Below are 23,944 nucleotides of genomic sequence, written 5' to 3'. Positions count from 1 at the left end.
CTGGAATGAGGAGTGATTGGAGGCAAAGAGCCTGCTGCAGTAGTAGAGGTGACATATGATAAGTGCGTGGACCACCATTCTAGCACATTGGAAGGAGAGGAAGGGGTCTATTTTGTGAAGGCAGACCAACAGGATGTGGTGACAGTAAATATATGAGTTGAGCAGGAGACATAAGTTGTGGATAATGCCAAGGTTATAGGCTTGTGAGCCAGGGAGGTTGGTGGTGTTGCCTACAGTGACTGGAAAGTTAGAGGGAGGTGAGCGTTTTGGGGGAAAGACAAGAAGTTCTGTTCTGGGCATTTTAAGCTTGAGCTGTTGGAGGGACATCCAAATAGAGATGTGTTGAAGGCAGGAGAAAACGTCAGACTGCAGAGAAAACGTGAGGTCGGAGGTAGAGTGGTAAATTTGGGAATCATCTGTGTAGAAATAGTAGTTGAAGTCGTGGGAGCAAATGAGTTCTCCAGGGGAGTGGGCTTAAATGGAGAATGGAAGAGGACGCGTAACTGAGCCTTGAGGGACTCCCACAGTTAGAGGGTGGGAGACAGATGGAGGAGCCAGCGAAATTGATGGAGAACCAAGAGAGGATAGGTAAAGCCAAGATTAGGGAGTGGATCCAAGAGAACAAGGGTTCCAAAGTTTTGAAGCCATCTGAAAGGTCTAGGAGAATAACGAGGGAGAAGAGGCCATTGTACTTGGTGAGGACGAGGTCATGGAGAGGTTCTATGGTGTGGGGGCCAGATTGCAGTTGGTAAAGGCGAGAATTGGAGGAGAGGAATCAATGGTTAATATAGTGCAATTTTCTCACAACACAACGTACTTCGATAACACTTCCCCTCTCTTGCACTCCCCCCACCGTGTAGGACAACCTCCTGTAGTTCTGCCTTTAATTCCTCCCCCTTAGAATGAATCCTGCAGCCAGTGTTTCTAGGGACAATTAGGTTTCACAACTAACAACTCTGCCAGTGGCCATCAGGGATGGGACAGGTAAAGATGGCTCTTGGGAACGGCTCTGAATATTTTTAGGAGAGTAATTTACATCTTGCTTTTGAACCTTACAGAGGCAAAATCAGGAAGATTGTTTCCCACTCATGATCGAGAAGTGAATGACGGGGCGGGGAAGGGCCTATAGCACTTCATTAATAATAATAATAATAATAATTTTGGTATTTGTTAAGCACTTACTATGTGCCAAGCACTGTTCTAAGCACTGGGGGAGATACAAGGTAATCAGGTTGGCCCACATGGGGCTCACAGTCTTAATCCCCATTTTCCAGATGAGGTAACTGAGGCACAGAGAAGTGACTTCCCCAAAGTCACACAGCTGATAAGTGGCAGAGCCAGGATTAGAATCCTCACTTCAGTCCTCGCTAACTCTTTCTGAGGTCAGAATAGTTGTTTTCAATCCTATCCTATCGCTCCATTGAGATTCTGAGTGTTTTCTTGGAGAATTTCCTGCACTCTTCCCAGAGACTAGGGAGAGGTTTTAAAGGGATATGTGACCCATTGTTTGTGACCCACGGTTCTTGAGAGACTTTGACTTGAGAGTAGTCTCAGATTCTTTGTTCATTTATATTAAGAAAGTCCTTTGTGACAGTGCTAAGAGAACAAGGTTAAGATACTTTTGCGTGGAGTAGCCATGAAAGCTCTGAGAAACTCTATGGAATCTTCAAACCAGTCTCACGGATAAATGCTAAAAATACCTAAAAGTAAACACTTTTACCTCTACAGTAATTTTTTTCAGCTATTCCTCTCCCTTGTCAGTGACCTATCTGATGGCAGTATGTATTAAAACGTTCGTTCATTCATTCAGTCGTATTTATTGAACGCTTACTGTGTGCAGAGCACTGTACTAAGCGCTTGGGAAGTACAAATCGGCAACATATAGCGACGGTCCCTACCCAACAGTGGGCTTACAGTCTAGAACATCCCACAATATGTACAATCCGTTGGGTCAATAAAAACCTAAAGAAATGAAATACTAGGGACATGGGACATTTTCAGTTTTCAATTTTTTTTATTAAAATCCCCACACAGCCGTATTTTTGAGGGCTTAAATAAAAGCTGTGCTGTCTTTAAAGCAAAATATGAATGGCACATAAAGGATATGTTTGATGATGACGATGATGGTATTTATTAAGCGCTTACTGTGTGAAAACCACTGTTCTAAGCGCTGGGGTGGTTACAAGGTGAAGAGGTTGTCCCACGGGGGGCTCACAGTCTTAATCTCCATTTTACAGATGAGGCAACTGAGGCACAGAGAAGTTAAGTGATTTACCCAAGGTCACACAGCTGACAATTGGCGGAGCCGGGATTTGAACAAATAATGGCATTTGTTAAGTGCTTACTATGTGCAAAGCACTGTTCTAAACTCTGGGGTGGTTATGAGGTGAGCAGGTTGTCCCACAAGGGGCTCACGGTCTTAATCTCCACTTTACAGATGAGGCAACTGAGGCACAGTGAAGTTAAGTGACTTGCCCAAGGTCACACAGCTGACAATTGGCGGAGCCTGGATTTGAATCCATGACCTCTGACTTCCAAGCCCGTGCTCTTTCCACTGAGCCACGTTGCTTACATATTTGAGGGGTTTTTGTTTACTGATTGCCCTAAAATGAGTTCCTTGCAAGAACAGACTGCTAGAATGTTTTATTTTTACAAGTTATTTTTTCCTTTTCAGGCCTGTAACAGCTGATTAGACTTTATCTTCAAGACCAAGTTTCCACCACTGTGGAGAAGAGTCACTTCTCAGGTAAATGGACTTATTTTCATTAATATATACCTAAGATCTTTGGTTTTCCATTTTCATGTTATTTTTTTCCAGAGATGTATTGGACGTACTTCTGTAACAGCAGAAGTGAGGAAAAATGGACAAAATGGATTGCATTTTGGTGTAAAAATCGGAACGTATTTAGATGGTTGAAATGAGTATAGGGAGGGGCTAAAAATGACTCCCCACTCTTGAGATCTGAGCTGCTGGTGAAAGAGGAGGCTTTTTGTTCCCTTCATGATGATAATGACATTTATTAAGCACTTACTATGTGCAAAGCCCTGTTCTAAGCTCTGGGGAGGTTACAAGGTGATCAGGTTGTCCCCCAGGGGGCTCACAGTCTTCACCCCCATTTTACAGATGAGGTAACTGAGGCACAGAGAAGTGAAGTGATTTGTCCAAAGTCACACAGCTGACAATTGGCAGAGCGGAGATTTGAACCCATGACCTCTGACTCCAAAGCCTGGGCTCTTTCCTCTGAGCCACGCTGCTTCTCTGGTTCAGGAAAACTCTCCCACCCCTCCCATTCCACCACGTAAAGTTAAATGTGGCTGTAGAATTCCCAAGCATTCCTCTCGGTGATTTGAGATATTTGGGTACATACTTTAATATTCAAGTACCAGAGAGTACATGCTTTGTGTCTCACCCAATATAGACTGATTCCGTAATTTAAAACTAATTGGTACAAAATTCCAGTGAAAATTGAGGGGAAAAATGGCCAGGACCTATTTTTAAGAAAAAGGGAACTTTTAATTGGTTTAAATTGAAAATAAAGAGCCCTATCTGTATCATTCTGCATAGAACAGTGCTTTGCACATGGTAAGCGCTTAGCAAATGCCATCATTATTATTATTATTATAATTATAGATAGTACATTGTTTGCACCAAATACCTGGAAAAGACCAGATGCAAAACTAACCTAATATTTGTGCTTTCTTTGCCGACTCTGTCCTATGTAGGAAGTCCTCAGATATCTGACCCAGTCTGTTCCTAAAAATAACAATAATAGTACTATTAATATAGAGAAGCAGCTTGGCTCAGGGGAAAGAGCACGGTCATGGGTTCAAATCCCAGCTCTGCCAATTGTCAGCTGTGTGACTTTGGGCAAGTCACTTTGCTTCTCTGGCTCTCAGTGACCTCATCTGTAAAATGGGGATGAAGACTGTGAGCCCCCCATGGGACAACCTGATCACCTTGTAACCTCCCCAGTGCTTAAAACAGTGCTTTGCACATAGTAAGTGCTAAATGAATGCCATTATTATTATTATTATTATTACTTGCTAAGCACTTGCTATGTGCCAAGCTCTGTTCTAAGCACTGGGATAGGTATAAGTTAATCAGGTTGGACACAGTCCCTGTCCCACGTAGGGTTCACTCTCTTAATCCCCATTTTACAGATGAGGGAACTGAGGCACAGAGAAATTAAGTGATTTGCCCAAGGTCACACAGCAGACATGAGGCAGGGCCAGGATTAGAACCCAGGTCCTTCTGATTTCCAGGCCCGGGCTCTGAAAACCGGGCCTAAGTAGAACCAAGGCTGGGAACCAAAGTTTCATGAAAATTGCCCAGCCTTATGTAGTCAGTCAATTAAAGAGTAGTATATCTACATTAACACATTTCATTTTATAGTTATCATATAGTCATAAAAATCACATAGAATGTTAAAATGCAGTACATAAAGAACTGTAGTAAAGTACTTCACGGTTACAATGTGCATTACCTCTATATACAGATGACCTAAAACATAGAGATAAGTTTTAAACACTTTATTTAATTTATTTTTGTACAAAATGTGAACTCACGGAGTGGGTTTGATTGGATGAGGTTTCCAGGGAATTATGAGGTTGATTTAGAGTGATGTTTTGAAGGTTTCTTTACTGACCTCTTCTCGGGAGTCCTGTTCTTTCAGGAATCTTGTTAGTGCTTGGCAGTCTTCCATAAAAGTGGAGCAATCTTTTATTGGACTATATGTGGTCTTTTACAAGCTTTTATAGGATTACCATTTTCAAAAGAGCTGAGTACCCAGTGAGTTCCTAGACTCTCTGACTAATGCTGAGGGGGTAGGGCAGAAATAAAAAGCCGTCACTGCCTCAGCCTGGAGACAGAGAGACTGGAGATTCTCTGGAGAGAGAAGCAGCATGGCACAGTGGAAAGAGCATGGGCTTTGGAGTCATGGGTTCAAATCCCACCTCTGCCACCTGTCAGTTGTGTGACTTGGGGCAAGTCACTTCACTTCTCTGGGCCTCAGTTCCCTCATCTGTAAAATGGGGATTAAGAGTGTGAGCCCCACATGGGACAACCTGATCACCTTGTAACCTCCCCAGCACTTAGAACAGTGCTTTGCACATAGTAAACGCTTTATAAATGCCATTATTATTATTTTATTATTATTATGCTTTCTGATCCGTGTTTATTTCACTTTCAGCCTTTCTTTCTGCTTTTTAACTGTTTAACATTTTTTTACGGCATTTGCTAAGTGCTTGCTATTTCCCAGGCACTGTACTAAGCACAAGCTAATCAGGTTGGACCCAGACCCTGCCCTACAGGGGGTTCATAGTCTTAACCCCCATTTTCCAGATGAGGTAACAGAGGCACAGAGAAGTGAAGTGACTTGCCCAAGGTCACACAGCAGACAAGTGGCCGAGCCGGGATTAGAACCCACGTCCTCTGACTCCCGAGCCCCTGCTCTTTCCACTAAGCCACACTATGTGTGTGTGTGTGTGTGTGTGTCTGAAAAGACTGACTTTTACTCCTGTTTATGATTTTATTTAGGTATTCATTCATTCAATCGTATTTATTGAGCACTTACTGTGTGCAGAGCACTGTACTAAGCACTTGGGAAGTCCAAGTTGGCAACATATAGAGACGGTCCCTACCCAACAGTGGGCTCACAGTCTAGAAGAGTGAGAGGGAAAGTGCTAGGAGCCAGAGTTAATAATAATAATAATAATAATAATAATAATAATAATAATCATGGCATTTATTAAGCACTTACTATGTGCAAAGCACTGTTCTAAGCACAGGGGAGCTTACAAGGTGATCAAGTTGTTCCTTGGGGGGCTCACAGTCTTAATCACCATTTTACAGATGAGGCCCAGAGAAGTGTAGTGACTTGCCCAAAGTCACACAGCTTACAATTGGCGGAGCCGGGATTTGAACCCGTGACCTCTGACTCCAGAGCCCGTGCTCTTTCCACTGAACCACGCTGCATCTCCGAGTTGATAGTAGTCACACTTGCACACCACCATATTTACACACATTTGAGAAAAGTGCTATCATTGCATCTCGAACCAATCTAGAGACTTTGTGTTCCTGGTTATCCAAGGACCAGGTGCTGCCGGACTATTCGGAGTAGGGTACCCAAAGTGCATAGAAGTGGGGAAAGAGGGCCAGACTCCATGAAAGAACTGAGTCTTTATGGACAGCCATCCCGCTATTTGGCATATTTTGAACACAAAATCAGGAGGACTAATTCTCTGGAGAAGACAATAATGCTAGGAAAAGTCCAGGGAAAACGTGGAAGAGGCAGACTGGCAGCTAGATGGATAGAGACCATAACAACGATAACAGAAGGGAAACATGGAAGAGGCAGATCGGCAGCTAGATAATAATAATAGTACTAATAATGATGATGGCATTTATTAAGCGCTTACTATGTGCAGTGCACTGCTGGATAAAGACCATAACAACGATAACGGAAGAACCATTAGAAAGGTTGCGGATTCTGGCAGAGGACAGGACGTTGTGGAGAAAGTCTATCCATGGAGCCACAGCTTAAATATTGGCGGCTAGAAGACTGACTCTGTGGGCCGACAACACTTTCCCAATTCAGGTTTTTGTCTTAAAATGTGCTGAATAAAAACTTTGCAGTCCAGCTACGTCTGGGAAGGAAACGGGGGCTTCCCTAGCACAAAAACTCGCTCTCAGGGGGTGGGGGTGGTTGGGTGATATAGGTGCATTTGCTGGGAATTTCAAGTTTTACAGTAAAAATGTCCTAGAGTCCTTGAGGAAAACAAGACCTTTTTTTTAAAAAAAAATATGTGTAGAGTGAAAACTCAGCAGTCCAACTGGATCATGGTTGGACATCAGCATGGTTTGTGTTCATTCATTCATTCAATCGTATTTATTGAGCGCTTACTGTGTGCAGAGCACTGTACTAAGCGCTTGGGAAGTACAAGTTGGCAACATATAGAGACGGTCCCTACCCAACAGTGGGCTCACAGTCTAGAAGGGGGAGACAGACAACAAAACAAAACATATTAACAAAATAAAATAAATAGAATAAATATGTACAAATAAATAAATAAATAAATAAATAGAGTAATAAATACGTACAGAGCTCGCTCCCATTGTGGCCCTGTGGCTGCAATCGTTCTTTAGCAATCAATCAATCATATTTATTGAGCATTTTGTGTGCTCCAGAGGGGAGTGTGGAGGGATCCCAGAGCAGCAGTGTGGGTCTGTGGGAGAGGGACTGGGGGAGAGAGTGAGAGGGGAAGAACCTGAGGATTATTTAATCAAAAAAGCTGCATGCTCACCTGTAAATATAGGCAAGAGAGTCTCTAAAGCAGATGCTTAGAATTGAATCAATCAATCAATCATATTTATTGAGCGCTTACTGTGTGCAGAGCACTGTACTAAGCGCTTGGGAAGTACAAGTTGGCAACATAATACCTCCCTCCATTAGTAGAAAATAACGTGATCGGTGATCTTTGGAGCAACTACCCTGCTTCAAACATTCAGACCCTCCTGAGGCGAGCCTTCTGGCGTCGGCCACCTGCCCCCTCCATGTGGCCCAGCCCTCCCACTGGACCAGCATGGCGTAGTGGCTAGAGCACAGGCCCAGGACTCAGAAGGCCACGGGTTCTAATCCCGTTTCCGCCACTTCATCATCAGTTGTATTTATTGAGCGCTTACTATGTGCAGAGCACTGTACTAAGTGCTTGGGAAGTACAAATTGGCAACATATAGAGACAGTCCCTACCCAACAGTGGGCTCACAGTCTAAAAGAGTGGGCTCTGTTGTGTGACCTAGGACAAGTCATTTAACTTCTCTGTGCCTCAGTTACCTCATCTGGAAAATGGGGATTAAGACCGTGATCCCCATGTGGGACAGGGACTGTATGGACCCCAGCGCTTAGAACAGTGCTTGGCACTTAGCAAATTATTGTTATTATTAAGTGCCGTCGAGTTGTTTCCGATTCATAGCTACTCTGTGGATATACTTTCTCCACAACGTCCTGTCCTCTGCTATAATCCGCAACCTTTCTAACGGTTCTTCCATTATCGTCGTTATGGTCTCTATAATAATAATAATGTTGGTATTTGTTAAGCGCTTACTATGTGCAAAGCACTGTTCTAAGCGCTGGGGTAGATACAAGGTAATCAGGTTGTCCCACGAGGGGCTCCCAGTCTTCATCCCCATTTTACAGATGAGGGAACTGAGGCCCAGAGAAGTGAAGTGACTTGCCCAAAGTCACACAGCTGACAAGTGGCGGAGCAGGGATTTGAACCCACTACCTCTGACTCCAAAGCCCGGGCTCGTTCCACTGAGCCACGCTGCTTCCCATCTAGCTGCCGGTTTGCCTGTTCCATGTTTTCCCTGGACTTTTCCTAGCAGTAGTGTCTTCTCCAGAGAATTAGTCCTGATTATGTGTCCAAAATGTACTAATCTGAGTTGTCATTTGACCTACCAAAGACCACTTTGGTTTAAATTTGCTCCAAAATCCATTTATTTGTTTTTCGGGCAGTCCATGGTATTATGTTGCTGATTTGTACTTCCCAAGCGCTTAGTACATTGCTCTGCACACAGTAAGCACTCAGTAAATACGATTGATTGAATGAATGCCTTATGGCGGAAGATGGCAGTGTGATTTAATACCTATCTTCTGAGCCCAGTGTCACCATGGCATATCTGATGTCATAAAGGTGAAACAGGATGTAAATTTAGAGATGCCCTAAGTGCCATTTGCCCTACAAGGCTTAGTGGAAAGAGCACGGGCTTGGAAGTCAGAGGTCGTGGGTTCTAATCCATCATCATCATCAATCGTGTTTATTGAGCGCTTACTATGTGCAGAGCACTGTACTAAGCACTTGGGAAGTACAAATTGGCAACACATAGAGACAGTCCCTACCCAACAGTGGGCTCACAGTCTAAAAGGGGGAGACAGAGAACAAAACCAAACATACCAACAAAATAAAATAAATAGGATAGATATGTACAAGTAAAATAAATAAATAAATAAATAGAGTAATAAATATGTACAACCATGTAATCCATGCCACTTGTCTGCTGTGTGGCCTAGGGCAAGCCACTTAACTTCTCTGTGCCCCAGTTACCTCGTCTGTAAAATGGGGATTAAGACTGTGAGCCCCACATGGGATAACCTAATTACCTTGTATCTACCCCAGGGCTTAGAACAGTGCTTGGCACATAATAAGTGCTTAACAAATACCATCATTATTATTATATTATTATATGGGCCTGGGGAGGGGAGGACAGTGCAGAGACAATCTGAGGGAGACAGGGAATAATCCTGCTTTACAACAAGGCTCCTGGCCCTGGCCTGCCCTGGAATTTCCCAGGATTGCTCTACATCATTACATTCCCTATCCCTATCCAATTTTTACCCACATACACGAGTACTTAAGACTGCTCCTTATTTATGTCTTCTCTGTTGTCTTGTATTCCCGTGCCTCAGAATGCTACCTTACAGTATCCCTGCCCAAATACGCCATTAAATTTAGATTTCTATTAACCTTTGCCTACTGCGGTTCATCTCCTAATTGCTCCCTGCAGTTTTTCAGAATCTCTCCCTGGTCAGCCTGTCTTTCCCTCTAAACCCCTCCCTTCTAGATGTCAGCTTCATAATCAAGGGAGGGAGAAGGAGACCGAAGCCTGAAGCCTTGATTCCGGAGCTTGGGTCCGGAGCTGATGGCGGGGCCTGATATTCCAAAGGCAGATTCGTAGTAATAATAATAATGATGGCGTTTGTTAAGCGCTTACTATGTGCAAAGCACTGTTCTAAGCACTGGGGAGGATAGAAGGTGATCAGATCGTCCCACGTGGGGCTCACAGTCTTCATCCCCATTTTACAGATGAGGTAACTGAGGCCCGGAGAAGTTAAGTGACTTGCCCAAAGTCCCACAGCTGACAATAGGCAGAGCCGGGATTTGAACCCACGACCTCCGACTCCCAAGCCCGGACTCTTTCCGTTGAGCCTACACCAGCCTACAAGGGGGAAGGAGGGCCGAGAGCGGGGAAGAGCAGATGCAGAGCATCCAGTCAAAATCTAGAAAAAAGAACTAAAAAAAAGAAGTATTATTTAATGATTGAAAAGTATGAACAGCAAAAATAACAGAAAATAACCGTTCCATTTATATAGTAATTTAAAGGACAGCGATTTCTCATATGTGTACACGTATATTCTCTTCCATCAGCAGCATGGCTTAGTGGAAAGAGCCTGGGCTTGGCAGTCAGTGGTCGTGGGTTCTAATCCTGGCTTCGCTGCTCGTCAGCTGTGTGACTTTGGGCAAGTCACTTAACTTCTCTGTCCTCAGTTACCTCAGTTATCTGTAAAATGAGGATTAAGACTGTGAGCCCCATGTGGGACAACCTGATTACCTTGTATCTATCCCAGCAGTTAGAACAGTGCTTGGTACGTAGTAAGCACTTAACAATCGCCATTATTATCATTATTAATAGTGGTATTAGAGTTTAAGCTCCTTGTGGACAGGGAATGGGCTACTGCTCTGTGTTGAGTTTAGCATAGTGCTGTGAAACAAATAGGTGTTCAATAAATAATACTACTTACTACTACAACCCTCAGAATGACAGAAAATAAGAAAACTGCCAGTCATTTTCACTGCTAACAGTGAGAAGCAGCATGGCCTAGTGGAAAGAGCCCAGACCAGTCAGAAGACCTGGGTTCTAATCCTGGCTGCACCACTTATCTGCTCATTTATCTGCTCACCACTTATCTGGTCATTTGACCATTGTCCAAATGACCTTTGGACATTTGACAACTTGTACTTCCCAAGCGCTTAGTACAGTGCTCTGCACACAGTAAGCGCTCAGTAAATACGATTGAATGAATGAATTTGATATTCACCCCACCCCCTAACCCACGGCATTTATGTACATATCTTTAAATTATATATTATAGATTATTTATTTATATTGGATTCAATCGTATTTATTGAGCGCTTACTGTGTGCAGAGCACTGTACTAAGCGCTTGGGAAGTACAAGTTGGCAACATATAGAGACGGTCCCTACCCAACAACGGGCTCACAGTCTAGAACGGATATCTGTCTCCCCCTCTATATTGTAATTTTGTTATGGTCAGGGAATGTGTCCGCTAATTCTGTTGTATTGTACGCTCCCAAGTGCAGTGCTCTGCAAATAGAAAGCGCTCAATAAATACCACTGATTGATTGATTCTCCCTATATATCCCAGTGTGGCTGTAGACCGATGTGTGATTGATGCTCTGGTCCGCAAATTCACACACAAAGATAGATCTTTGCGACACTACAGTGTTGGTTCCCACACTGGGCCCATCTCTGCTTTTGAGACATTGTGTTTGATCCTGATTGTTGTGAAGGCTGTGTTCAGGGAGAACGAACACTGGCACATCAATCAATCAATCGTATTTATTGAGCGCTTACTGTGTGCAGAGCACTGTACTAAGCGCTTGGGAAGTAAAAGTTGGCAAGATATAGAGACGGTCCCTACCCAACAGTGGGCTCACAGTCTAGAAAGTGGGCACATCTGCTCCAATGGTCTCTCAACAATTTGCCACTTCGCGACGTTGTTTGAGCCCGCGGTTCGCGATGTTTTTAAATCATTCATTCTGTCCCGCTTTGTGACTTCTCCCTTTCCATTCATTATGCAGCAGCTCATTCTCCTATGGTTTTGTAAATTCAATGTAAACACCATAAAGGTTTCGGTGTTGCTCTCTCACCTGCCCTATATCTTGTGGTGTGTGCCAAAGACAAGAGAAGCAGTGTGGCTCAGGGGAAAGAGCCCGGGCTTTGGAGTCAGAGATCATGGGTTCAAATCCCGGCTCTGCCAATTGTCAGCTGTGTGACTTTGGGCAAGTCACTTAACTTCTCTGGGCCTCAGTTACCTCATCTTTAAAATGGGGATGAAGACTGTGAGCCCCCTGTGGGACAACCTGATTGCCTTGTAACCTCCCCAGTGCTTAGAACAGTGCTTTGCACATAGTAAGTGCTTAATAAATGCCATAATTATTATTATTATTATTACCAGCTCTCTTGTATTGGACTTTCCTAAACACTTAGAACAATGCTTGGCACACAGTAAGTGCTCAATAATAATAATAATAATAATAGTGACAGTATTTGTTAATGTGCCTAGCACTGTTCTAAGCACTGGGGTAATCAGGTCATCCCACGTGGGGCTCACATTCTTCATCCCCATTTTCCAGATGAGGTAACTGAGGCACAGGGAAGTTAAGTGGCTTGCCCAAGGTCACACAGCAGACTAGACTGTGAACCCATTGTTGGGTAGGGACCGTCTCGATATGTTACTGACTTGTACTTCCCAAGCGCTTAGTACTGTGCTCTGCACCCAGTAAGCGCTCAGTAAATACGATTGAATGAATGAATGACAAGTGGCGAAGCCGGGATTAGAACCCACGTCCTCGGACTCCTAAACCACTAAGCCACGCTGCTTCCTGTGATACCATTGATTGATTTATTGATCATAACTTCTATATCGTGTTTTATTCTGAAGCCGCACTGTGATCCATTTAGTACCCAGGGCCTCTGGTTTGGTGAGAAGACTTCGGGCTGGAATCTTGTGGCAAGCGAAACAATAAGCTTTAAGCTTCCTTATAGTTTCCTCAGTGGGTTCTTCCTTCTCTTTTCTTTTAGATGGTGATTATGGAGGCAGTTTTGAATCACTCAATCAGTAGGATCAGTAGGATTTACTGAGTTTCTACTGTGAACAGAGCACTCAGTAGTAATTGTTTGGGAGAGTACAATAGAACTAGTGTACATGATCCCTGCTCTCAGGGATCTTACAACTGAACAGAGGAGATGGATGTTAAAATAAATTACAGCTAGGAGGAAGAAGGATAAGGGTATTTGGGCATGTCTTAGTGTTTGACTAATAGGTAGGTAGGATTTGTACCAAGTGCTGTGGGAGTCTGTGAGTAGTGAAGTGCTTAGGTGGCACAGAAATATTCAACAGGCACGAGGGGTAAATATTAACAGGGGAGATAAGATATTATTTGGGAAATTCTTCCTGGAGGAGATATGATTTCAGAAGGACTTTGAAAATGGGAAGAGCAGGAATCTGTCAAAATGGAAGGTGTGTGGGAGTTTCAGGCAGGGGGAGGGCAGGACAAAGAGGTCTCAGTGGTGGGACTGATGAGGATCAGTTGGTTAGTTTAACCGGAGTAAATTGTGCAAACTGTGATATATTGAGAAAAGATAGTGGAGAAGAAGAAGAATAATGGTAATTGTTAAGCACTTACTATGTACCTGGCACTGTTCTAAACGCTGGAGAATGAGAGGGAGAGAGCTGATTTGGTGCCCTGAAGCCAACAGTCAGGCATTTATGCATGGTGAGGAGCGGGTGACCAACTAATAATAATAATAATAATGGCATTTATTAAGCACTTACTATGTGCAAAGCACTGTTCTAGGCGCTGGAGCACTGTTCTAAGCATTACTCTAAGGTTTTTGCGTAATGGGGAGACTGCTGTCACTCCCTGGAGGAATGTAGAAAATACCTACTAGAAAAGCATCTGGTTTCAGGCCAAGTGCCTTTAATCCCACTTCCTTCCGGGAGGAACTCAAGCAGCGTGGCTCAGTGGAAAGAGCCCGGGCTTGGGAGTCAGAGGTCATGGGTTCAAATGCCGGCTCTGCCACTTGTCAGCTGTGTGACTTTGGGCAAGTCACTTCACTTCTCTGTGCCTCAGTTACCTCATCTGTAAAATGGGGATGAAGACTGTGAGCCCCATGTGGGACAACCTTGTAACCTCCCCAGCGCTTAGAACAGTGCTTTGCACATAGTAAGTGCTCAATAAATGCTATTATTATTATTATTATTAAGGGCTTTGAAAATGGGAACAGCAGGAATCTGTCAGAGTTGAAGGTGGGTGGGAGTTTCAGGCAGGGGGAGGGCAGGACAAAGAGGTCAGTGGTGGGAGAGATGAGGATCAGTTGGTTAGTTTAACCGGAGTAAATTGTGCAAACTGATATATTGAGAAAAGATAGTGGAGAAGAAGAATAATAATGGTAATTGTTAAGCACTTACTATGTGCCAGGCACTGTTCTAAGCGCTGGAGAGTGAGAGGGAGAGAGCTGATTTGGTGCCCTGAAGCCAACGGTCAGGCATGTATGCTTGATGCGGTGAGGAACGTGTGATCTAATAATAATAATAATAATAATGGCATTTATTAAGCGCTTACTATGTACAAATAATAATAATAATGATGATATTTGTAAGTGCTTACTATGTGCAAAGCACTGTTCTAAGCACTGGGGGGATACAAGGTGATCAGGTTGTCCCACGTGGGGCTCACAGTCTTAATCCCCATTTTACAGATGAGGGAACTGAGGCCCAGAGAAGTTAAGTGACTTGCCCAAAGTCACTCAGCTGACAATTGGCGGAGCTGGGATTTGAACCCATGACCTCGGACTCCAAAGCCCAGGCTCTTTCCACTGAGCCACGCTGCTTCTCTAGAAAGCACTGTTCTAAGCGCCAGAGGACTGTTCTAAGCACTACTCTAACGTTTTTGCGTAATGGGGAGACTGCTGTCACTCCCTGGAGAAGTGTAGAAAATACCTACTAGAAAAGCAGCTGGTTTCAGGCCAAGTGCCTTTAATCCCACTCCGTTCCGGGAGGTCTCAGGATATTTCCCTGACCCAGGTACTGAGCACTTATTACCTATGAGTTTGGTCTCTTATAACATTTGTCCATTTATCCGATTCCCTTCCCCAGACAGTCATGTCAACACAAATCTTTCATGCCTTTCATTGGTTGCTGGGCCAAGCGCTTAGTACAGTACTCTGCACACAGTAAGCGCTCAATAAATACGATTGAATGAATGGGCCATCAGTCCATTTCCTCAGCCAGTCTAGTGGCCGCTTCCCTCTGCGGGCACGTGAGGATCTGCCTTCCTGGGTTTGCTGTCGTCACGTAGTCACTGGCCAGGAGTGTTGGGCAGAGGCCAGGTGACAAGGTTGAAACTCCTCTGGACTCAAGAGGAGTCATCATCATCATCATCATCATCATCAATCGTATTTATTGAGCGCTTACTGTGTGCAGAGCACTGTACTAAGCGCTTGGGAAGTACAAGTTGGTAACATATAGAGACAGTCCCTACCCAGCAGTGGGCTCACAGTCTAAAAGGGGGAGACAGAGAACAAAACCAAACATACTAACAAAATAAAATAAATAGAATAGATATGTACAAGTAAAATAAATAAGTAAATAAATAGAGTAATAAATATGTACAAACATATATACATATATACAGGTGCTGTGGGGAAGGGAAGGTGGTAAGATGGGGGGGATGGAGAGGGGTACGAGGGGGAGAGGAAGGAAGGGGCTCAGTCTGGGAAGGCCTCCTGGAGGAGGTGAGCTCTCTGTAGGGCCTTGAAGGGAGGAAGAGAGCTAGCTTGGCGGATGGGCAGAGGGAGGGCATTCCAGGTCCGGGGGAGGACGTGGGCCGGGGGTCGATGGCGGGACAGGCGAGAACGAGGCACGGTGGCTACTCATCCCCAGAACACCTGGGGTTGGGAAGAAGGGGAGGGAGAAGGGAATGTTAGCCCCCTGGCAGCTGCGCTCTCCGCATGGTGTACGCGCTTGCCCTCGCTCTTGCCCGTGACTTAGACCCAGCACTGTCTTACCACTGCTACAGATGTCGCTCGCCCATATCCCAGGAAAGCTGAAACTCCTAGGGTGAGGTGAAGACTGGCAAGTTGGATCTAGGAGTTATCTGGGTAGCATTGGTAGTTGTAGCCATAGATAGAGAAGCAGCATGGCTCAGTGGAAAGAGCCCGGGCTTTGGAGTCAGAGGTCATGGGTTCAAATTCCGGCTTCGCCAACTGTCAGCTGTGTGACTTTGGGCAAGTCACTTCACTTCTCTGTGCCTCAGTGACCTCATCTGGAAAATGGGGATTAAGACTGTGAGCCCCATGTGGGACAACCTGATCACCTTGTTACCTCCCTGGCGCTTAGAACGGTGCTTTGCACATAGTAAGCACTTAATAAATGCTATTATTATTATTATTATTATTATTATGAGCTTCCCAAAATAAGTAAAAGTCAAGAACTCATTTGCTCCCGTGGCTTCAACTACCATCTCCATGTGGATGATTCCCAAGTCTACATCTCCAGCGCTGATATCTCTCCTTCTCTGCAGTCACTCTGCACGGCATTGTCACTCCAATCCAATCTCTGTAGCCTCACATTTCCTCCTGCCTTCAGGACATCTCTGCATAGATGTCCCGCTGACACCTCAAACTTAACATGTCCAAACCCTGTCCTCCCCTTGACGTTCCCATCAGTGTCAACGGTACCACCATCCCTTCTGTCCCTGATTTGCTTGTTATCCACCCCAGTGCCTCGGACAGTGCCTGGCTCATAGTAAGCTCTTAACTAATACCACATACAGATACCCGGAGCCCGTAACTTTGGCGTTACCCTTGACTCCGCTCCGCCATTCAACCTATTTATTCAGTGTCACTAAATCCTGTCGGTTCAACCTTCACAACATTGCTGAAATCCACCCTTTCTTCTCCTTCCAAATTGTTACCGGGTTAATCCAAGCACTTATCCTATCCTGCCTTGATTACCATATCGGCCTCCTTGCTGACCTCCTTCCCTCCTGTCTCTCTCCACTCTGGTCCATACTTCACTCTGCTGCCCAGATGATTTTTTAAAAAAACGTTCAGTCCATGGTTCCCCGCTCCACAATGGTTGCCCATCCACCTCTGCATCAAGTAAAAACACGTTACTGTCAGCTTTAAAGCACTCAATTCTCCTCCTGCCTTACCTCACTGCTCTATTACTACAACCTGGCTTCCATATGTCACTCCTCTAATGCCAATCTATCCACCGTACCTCAGTTTCTTCTGTCTCATTGCCCACATTCTGCCTCTGGCCTGGATTGTCCTCCCTCTTCATGTCTGACAGACAATCACTCCCCCATCTTCAAAACCTCATTGAAGGCATATCTCCTCAAAGAGGCCTTCCCTGACTAAGGCCTCATTTCCTCTTCTTCCACTCCCTTCTGCATCATCCTTGCCCCTGGATTTTCTCCCTTTATTCATTCCTCTCTCAGCCCCTCAGAACTTATGGCCATATCTGTAATTCATTTATTTATATTAACATCTGTCTCTTCCTTTAGACTGTACACTGGTTCATTCATTCTTTCATTCAATCGTATTTATTGAGCGCTTACTGTGTGCAGAGCACTGTATTAAGCACTTGAGAAGTACAAGTTGGCAACATATAGAGACGGTCCCTACCCAACAGCGGGCCCACAGTCTAGAAGGTTGTGAGAGGGGATTTATCTACCAACTCTGTTACGCTGTATTCTCCCAAGCAGTTAGTACAGTGATCTGTACTATCACATTGCCAAGATCCGCCCTTTCCTCTCCATCCAAACCGCTACCCTGCTCATTCAAGCTCTCATCCTATCCCGTCTGGACTACTGCACCAGCCTTCTCTCTGATCTCCCATCCTCGTGTCTCTCTCCACTTCAATCCATACTTCATGCTGCTGCCCGGATTATCTTTGTCCAGAAACGCTCTGGACATATTACTCCCCTCCTCAAAAACCTCCAATGGCTACCGATCAATCTGCGCATCAGGCAGAAACACCTCACCCTGGGCTTCAAGGCTGTCCATCACCTCGCCCCCTCCTACCTCACCTCCCTTCTCTCCTTCTACTGCCCAGCCCGCACCCTCCGCTCCTCCACCACTAATCTCCTCACTGTACCTCGCTCTCGCCTGTCCCGCCATCGACCCCCGGCCCACGTCATCCCCCGGGCCTGGAATGCCCTCCCTCTGCCCATCCGCCAAGCTAGCTCTCTTCCTCCCTTCAAGGCCCTGCTGAGAGCTCACCTCCTCCAGGAGGCCTTCCCAGACTGAGCCCCTTCTTTCCTCTCCCCCTCGTCCCCCTCTCCATCCCCCCGTCTTACCTCCTTCCCTTCCCTGCAGCACCTGTATATATGTATATGTGGTTGTACATATTTATTACTCTATTTATTTATTTATTTATTTATTTTACTTGTACATTTCTATCCTACTTATTTTATTTTGTTGGTATGTTTGGTTCTGTTCTCTGTCTCCCCCTTTTAGACTGTGAGCCCACTGTTGGGTAGGGACTGTCTCTATGTGATGCCAATTTGTACTTCCCAAGCGCTTAGTACAGTGCTCTGCACATAGTAAGCGCTCAGTAAATACGATTGATTGATTGATTGATTGATTGATCTGCAGACAGTAAGCGGTCAATAAACGCAACTGATTGATTGACTGATTGATTGAGAAGAGACTCTGACCCTCAGCAGAGCCTCGAGTTAACGCTCTCAGTTAGGTGGTGGGCAGCAGAGGAAAACTCAGCAATGATACTGAGAAGAGCTTGCGAGAAATATCAGGAGAGAATCAGAAGAGATTTTTGTAATTCCCAAATTAGTGTTTCCTGAAGCAGGGAGGGATCCACAGAACTAAAGGCAGGCAAGGAGCTGAAGAGAATGACTTCTTGAAGAGAATGACTTCATGAGGAGAATGACTTAGAATGAGAAGTAATAGATTCACTAGATTTGGCAATAATGACCTTGGAGACAGCAGTCTCAGTTGAGTAAATAAGGTGGAAATTGGATTGGAATTGGAGGAAAGGAAGTGGAGGGAGCCCTAGGGAAACCATGTAGAGCATTTTGTTTTTGAATGGAGCTCAGACCGGAAAAGAGTAGGAGTATGACTTTGATCCAAATGCACCCTTTTGGAAGTAAGCCCATTCCATGGGCCTTTTCTGCTTACAGTACATATTGCACTGAGAATTTAAGTGATGCATCTGTCAGTACATCAAACACTATTTCTAGCTAATTCAATACCATTTAAGACACATTTACTCTATAGCCTTCTCTTACTCTGCAAGGAGGTGCTCTGTGCTATGATAAAACTAGTAGTAGCAATAGTAGCAATCAATCAATCATTTAAGCGCTTAGTACAGTGCTCTGCACACAGTAAGCGCTCAATAAATACAATTGAATGAATTCAATGGTATATATTAAGAAGGGAAGGTCGATAGGGGAAAGAAAGGGCTTAGTCGGGGTAAGCCTTTTAGAGGTGCAATTTTAGGAAGGTTTGTAAGGTAGGGAGAGTGTTGGTTTGTTGGATATGAAGGGGGACTCCCTAGGTCCAAGGGGTTGGTGGTGGGGAAAATGAGACTGAGGTTCAGAGAGTAGGTTGGAGTTAGAGGAACAGAGTGTTCGGGTTAGATTGAAGTAGGAGATCAGCAAGATTAAGTAGTGGGGGAGCTGATTTAGTGCTTTAACGCCAATGGTGAGGAATTTCTGTTTGATGTGTAGGTGATTGGACACCCATTAGAGGTTTTTGATGAGTGGAGAGATATGGACTGAATGTTGTTTTAGGAAAACGATACGGGCAGCATAATGAAGGATGTACTGGAGAAGGAAGAGACAGGATGCAGGGAGGTCAGCAAAGAGACTGATTTAGTATTGAAGGTAGAAAATGATGAATGCTTGAATCGCTGTCGTAGCAGTTTGGATGGAGCAGGAGAGGGATGCTGTCAAGGAAGAACTGACAGGATTCCGAGATGAGTCAAGAATAGTGCCACTTCTGGGATTGTGAGACAGGGGTCATGGTGTGCTGTCCACAGTGGTTGGAAACTCAGCGATTGATGGGTTGAGGAGGGAAGATGAGGAGTTCTGGTTTGGACTCTGCATTTGAGATGTTGGAAAGGATATCTTTGTAAAGATGTCATAAAGGAAGGAGGAAATGCTACACTGCAGAGAAGGGAAGCGGTAAGGGCTGGAGGTGTCGATTTGGGTATCGTTCACGTAGAGATGGTAATAATAATAATAATAACAGTATTTAAGCACTTATTATGTGTGAAGCACTGTTCTAAGCGCTGGGGGGATACAAGGTGATCAGGTTGTCCCCTGTGGGGCTCACAGTCTTCATCCCTATTTTACAGAGGAGGGAACTGAGGCCCAGAGAAGTGAAGTAACTTGCCCAAAGTCACACAGCCGATAAGTGGCGGAGCCGGGTTTAGAACCCACGACCTCTGACTCTCCAGCCTCGGCTCTTTCCACTGAGCCATGCTGCTTCTTTACTTGTTGTTCTCTCTGGTAGTTGAAGTCATGGAAGCTAATGAATTCTCTAGGGGAGTGTGTGTAGATGGAGACTATAAGAGGACCCAGAACGGAGCCTTAAGGCACCCCCAAAATTAGGTGGGAGACAAAAGAGGAACCTGCAAAACAGACTAAGGAATCCACCCCCCTCCACCTGCACATCCGGCCCTATCCCTTCGTACCTTATAAAAGCTCTTGCCTGCCTCCCTTCTTTCCTCCCTGTCCGCCATCTTCAACCATTCGCTCTCCAGTGGCTTCTTCCCACTGCTTTCAAACATGCTCAAGTCTCCCCATCCCCCCAAAAGCCCTCCCTTGACCCCACGGCTCCATCCACTCCTACATTCCTCTCCAAACTCCTTGAGTGAGTTGCCTATGCCTGCTGTCTCAAGTTCCTCTCCTCCAATTCTCTCCTTGACCTCCTCCACTCTGACTTCCATCCCCTTCACTCCACAGAAACCGCCCTCTCAAGGGTCACAAATGATGTCCTTCTTGCCAAATCAACGACCATTCTAATCCTCCTTGACCTCTCAGCTGCCCTCGACAATGCTGACCACTCCCTTCTCCTGGAAATATTTTCCAACCTTGGCTTCACTGGCACTGTCCTCTCCTGGTTCTCCTCCTATCGCTCCGGCTGCTCATTCTCAGTCTCTTTCTTGGGCTCCTGGAGATATCTGGGCATGTTCGAAAGCAATGGGGAAGGAGCCAAGGGAAAGTGAGCAGTTGAATATGGCTGTCAGGGAGGAAGTAGCAGTAGTGGCAGTCATCTTCCTCCCACCCCCTAACTATGGGAGTCCCTCAACACTCAGTTCTGGGTCCCTTTTAATTCTCCATCCACACCCACTTCCTTGAAGAGCTCATTCGCTCCCATGGCTTCAAATACCACCTCTGTGCAGATGGTTTCCAGTTCTCCATCTCCGGCCCTGTTGTCGCTCCCTCTCTGCAGTCTCACATTTCCTCCTGCCTTCAGGACATCTCTACTTGGACAGCCTGCCGACACCTCAAACTAAACGTGTCTAAAATTGAATCCAAGTCCTGTCCTCCCTCTGTCTTTCCCATCACTGTAGACAATACCAATATGCTCCCTGTCTCGCAAGCCTGTAACCTTGGCGTTATCTTAGACTCATCTCTCTCATTCCACCCACATATTCAATCTGTCATCAGATCGTGATGGTTCAACCTTCACAACATTGCTAAAATCTGCCCGTTCCTCTCTGTCCAAACTCTCATCCTGCCATGATTACTGCATCTGCCTCCTCCCTGATCTCTCCTACGTTCACACTGACCCAGCCTGTTTTCTCCCAAACAATGGCCCCTTCACCCTCAAGGACCCAAGGACAATTCAACCACCTCCCCAGGAAATGGCTGGCTTAAATAGTTATTGCTGTTTTTTACGTCAACTACAAGACTTAATCTTCACTGACCCCACCATGACCCTTCAATCCCCGCCTCCAGTCAGCCCGTCCCAGTCCTATTCTCCCACCTGGCCTCCCCCTCCCCCTCCGCCATCCATTGGGCCATCCCCACCTCTCATCCCCATCCCAACCTGTGTGCCCCTCCCCCTCACTGGCCCCCATCAACTCATTCTCATCCAACCCCTCCCCAGCCCTTGCACTGCCCCCTCCCCCCGAGCTCCCCCAACAGCCGGTGGGACCCCCATTCCATCATGGGAAGCTTCCTCTCATCCTTTGACCTGCTCTGACCCAGTCAATCCTCCTCCTCGCCATCTCTGAAACCGGGTTCTCCCCAAACAACACGGTCTCCCCTGTTGCTCTCTTCAGAGGGGGCCTCATCTTCTCCCACTCTCCCAGACTCACTGGGAAAGGGGGAGGTGTAGCCTTCTCTCTTGCATTCTAATGTTACTTTTGTACCATTCCACCTCCCCTATCCTTTTCTATCCCTTCCTTTGAAGCCTATATCATCCACATCTACCATCCAGTCTAGATTCTAGTCACGGTCATCTGTCGCCCCCCCCAGATCCCACCTCCAACTTCTTTAACCATTTTGATCCCTTTCTCACATTCCTTCTCTCTCCATGCTTTCACTGATCCTTGGGGACTTCAGTATCCACATATATGTCCCCGATGACCCTTCTGCTACCCTCTTCTGTCACTCCTCAGCTCCACTGACCTCCTCCTCCTCCGCCCCACCTCGCCCACTCTCCAACGTGGTTACACACTCAGTCCCATCATCTCTAGCCACTGCACAGTCTCTACCGTCACCAACTCTGAAATCCCTGTACCTGACCGTAACCTCCTCAGTTACCTTCTCTCCCATGCAACTCTTCCCCTTAAGTCTGTTCTCTTTCCCCACAGAGATCTCTGATTTTTTGACCCCAATTTTTTCAACTCATCATGCCCCACTTAACCTCCATACTCCAGCTTCCTTCCCTTGATGACCAAACAGATGCTCTCAACACCATCCTCTCTACCAAACTCAACTCACTCACTCCCCTGTCCCCTCGTCGGTTTCGTCCCACTAACCCAGAGCCACAGATCATCTCCATCTTAGCCACCATCTTAGCTCACCGTCAGCCCAGCTCCTTCCTGCCCAGCTTCTTGTGTTGTTTTTTTCTATGGAAGCCAAGCTAACAGTGCCACCTTCAGCTGCCTAGTTCACAGGTGGACCCTTATACTCAAAAGCCACATCTGATTCCGAGAAGAGATGTACGTAGCTTGTAAAGCCGTAAGTTCCTGATACCTGCTCTGGAGATTCATCTTGCTGATTCTTAAGTATTTCAAGTGGTATGTCCACCAAATTCTTTCATAGAGAGCACCAATGCTCAATAAATAATACATGGGAATAAGCTTCCCAGGGAAGTTGTGAAGTGGTTCAATCTCGTACCATTAACCCGCAACCCTGGATCACATCTGCAATTCACTTCCTCTGCTTCTGTACTTGAGCTGCAGAGCGCTGTTGGCGGAAATCCAGACATCCTTCTGACCTTGTCCACCTTAAATTCATTCTTACCTGCTTCAATTTGGCCCTCTCCTCTTCTAGACAACGGTGCTTCTCCTTCCTAATTCACTCCCATCCCCACTGCCCCCACCAGCTGTTCCAGACTTAACTCCCTCCTCAAGCCTCCTCTCCCCATACCTGTCATCTTTTTCCCTTAATGAGCTAGCCACATACTTCATCAACAAACGATATCAGCAGGCCTGATCTCCCTAAAATCTCCCCTGCATCTCTCCAATCCCCCAACACCTCCTCATCTTGTTCAGTTCTCCATTTATTCTCTGCAGTGTCTCATCTCAAGAAGAGATCTCTCACTCCCTCTCAAAATCTACCCCCTCCACCTTATTAAAGCGCTTGCTCCCTCCCATCTTTCCTCTTTGACTGTCACTTTCAACCATTCATTCATTCAGTCGTATTTATTGAGCGCTTACTGTGTGCAGAGCACTAAGCTCTAAGGAATTTCAGGACTAAGACTAAGTACTAAGTGCTTGGGAAGTACAAATAGGCAGCATTCGAGAAGCAACCTGGCCTAGGGGATAAAGCCCTGCTCTGAGAGTCAGAAGGAACCGTGTTCTAGTCTCAACTCCATCTGTCTGCTGTGTGACCTTGGGTAAGTCACTTCCCTTCTCTGGGCCTCAGTGACCTCATCTGTACAATGGGGGCTAAGATTGTGAGCCCCATGTGGGACGTGAATTGTGTCCAACCTGTTTCTCCCACAGTCCTTGGAACTTAAGTGTTTAACAAATATCATCATAAAAAAGGGCTTCTTCCCCACTGCTTTCAAACTTGTTTATATATCCCCTATCCCTAAAAAAACCCCTCCCTGGACCCCACAGCTCCCTTCAGTTATCACCCCATCTGCTTCTTATCTT

General features: G+C 45.6%; 1 protein-coding gene across 5 annotated transcripts in view; it reads left to right on the top strand.

Annotated features, from left to right (window-relative positions):
- The window catches only part of ENOX1 (ecto-NOX disulfide-thiol exchanger 1), a 488,154-nt gene that overhangs the window by 21,265 nt on the left and 442,945 nt on the right, over window positions 1-23,944 (top strand). For all 5 annotated transcript variants that reach the window (XM_038762016.1, XM_038762019.1, XM_038762018.1 and 2 more), the window contains exon 2: window positions 2,675-2,746. The gene's annotated coding sequence lies outside the window, so the exon portion shown is untranslated. The remainder of the gene's footprint in view (window positions 1-2,674; window positions 2,747-23,944) is intronic.

This window comes from Tachyglossus aculeatus, chromosome 20, assembly GCF_015852505.1.
Source record: "Tachyglossus aculeatus isolate mTacAcu1 chromosome 20, mTacAcu1.pri, whole genome shotgun sequence".
NCBI classification, from domain to species: Eukaryota; Metazoa; Chordata; class Mammalia; order Monotremata; family Tachyglossidae; genus Tachyglossus; species Tachyglossus aculeatus.
Note: the sequence above shows the minus strand (reverse complement) of the source record. Positions and strands in the feature narration are given on the sequence as shown.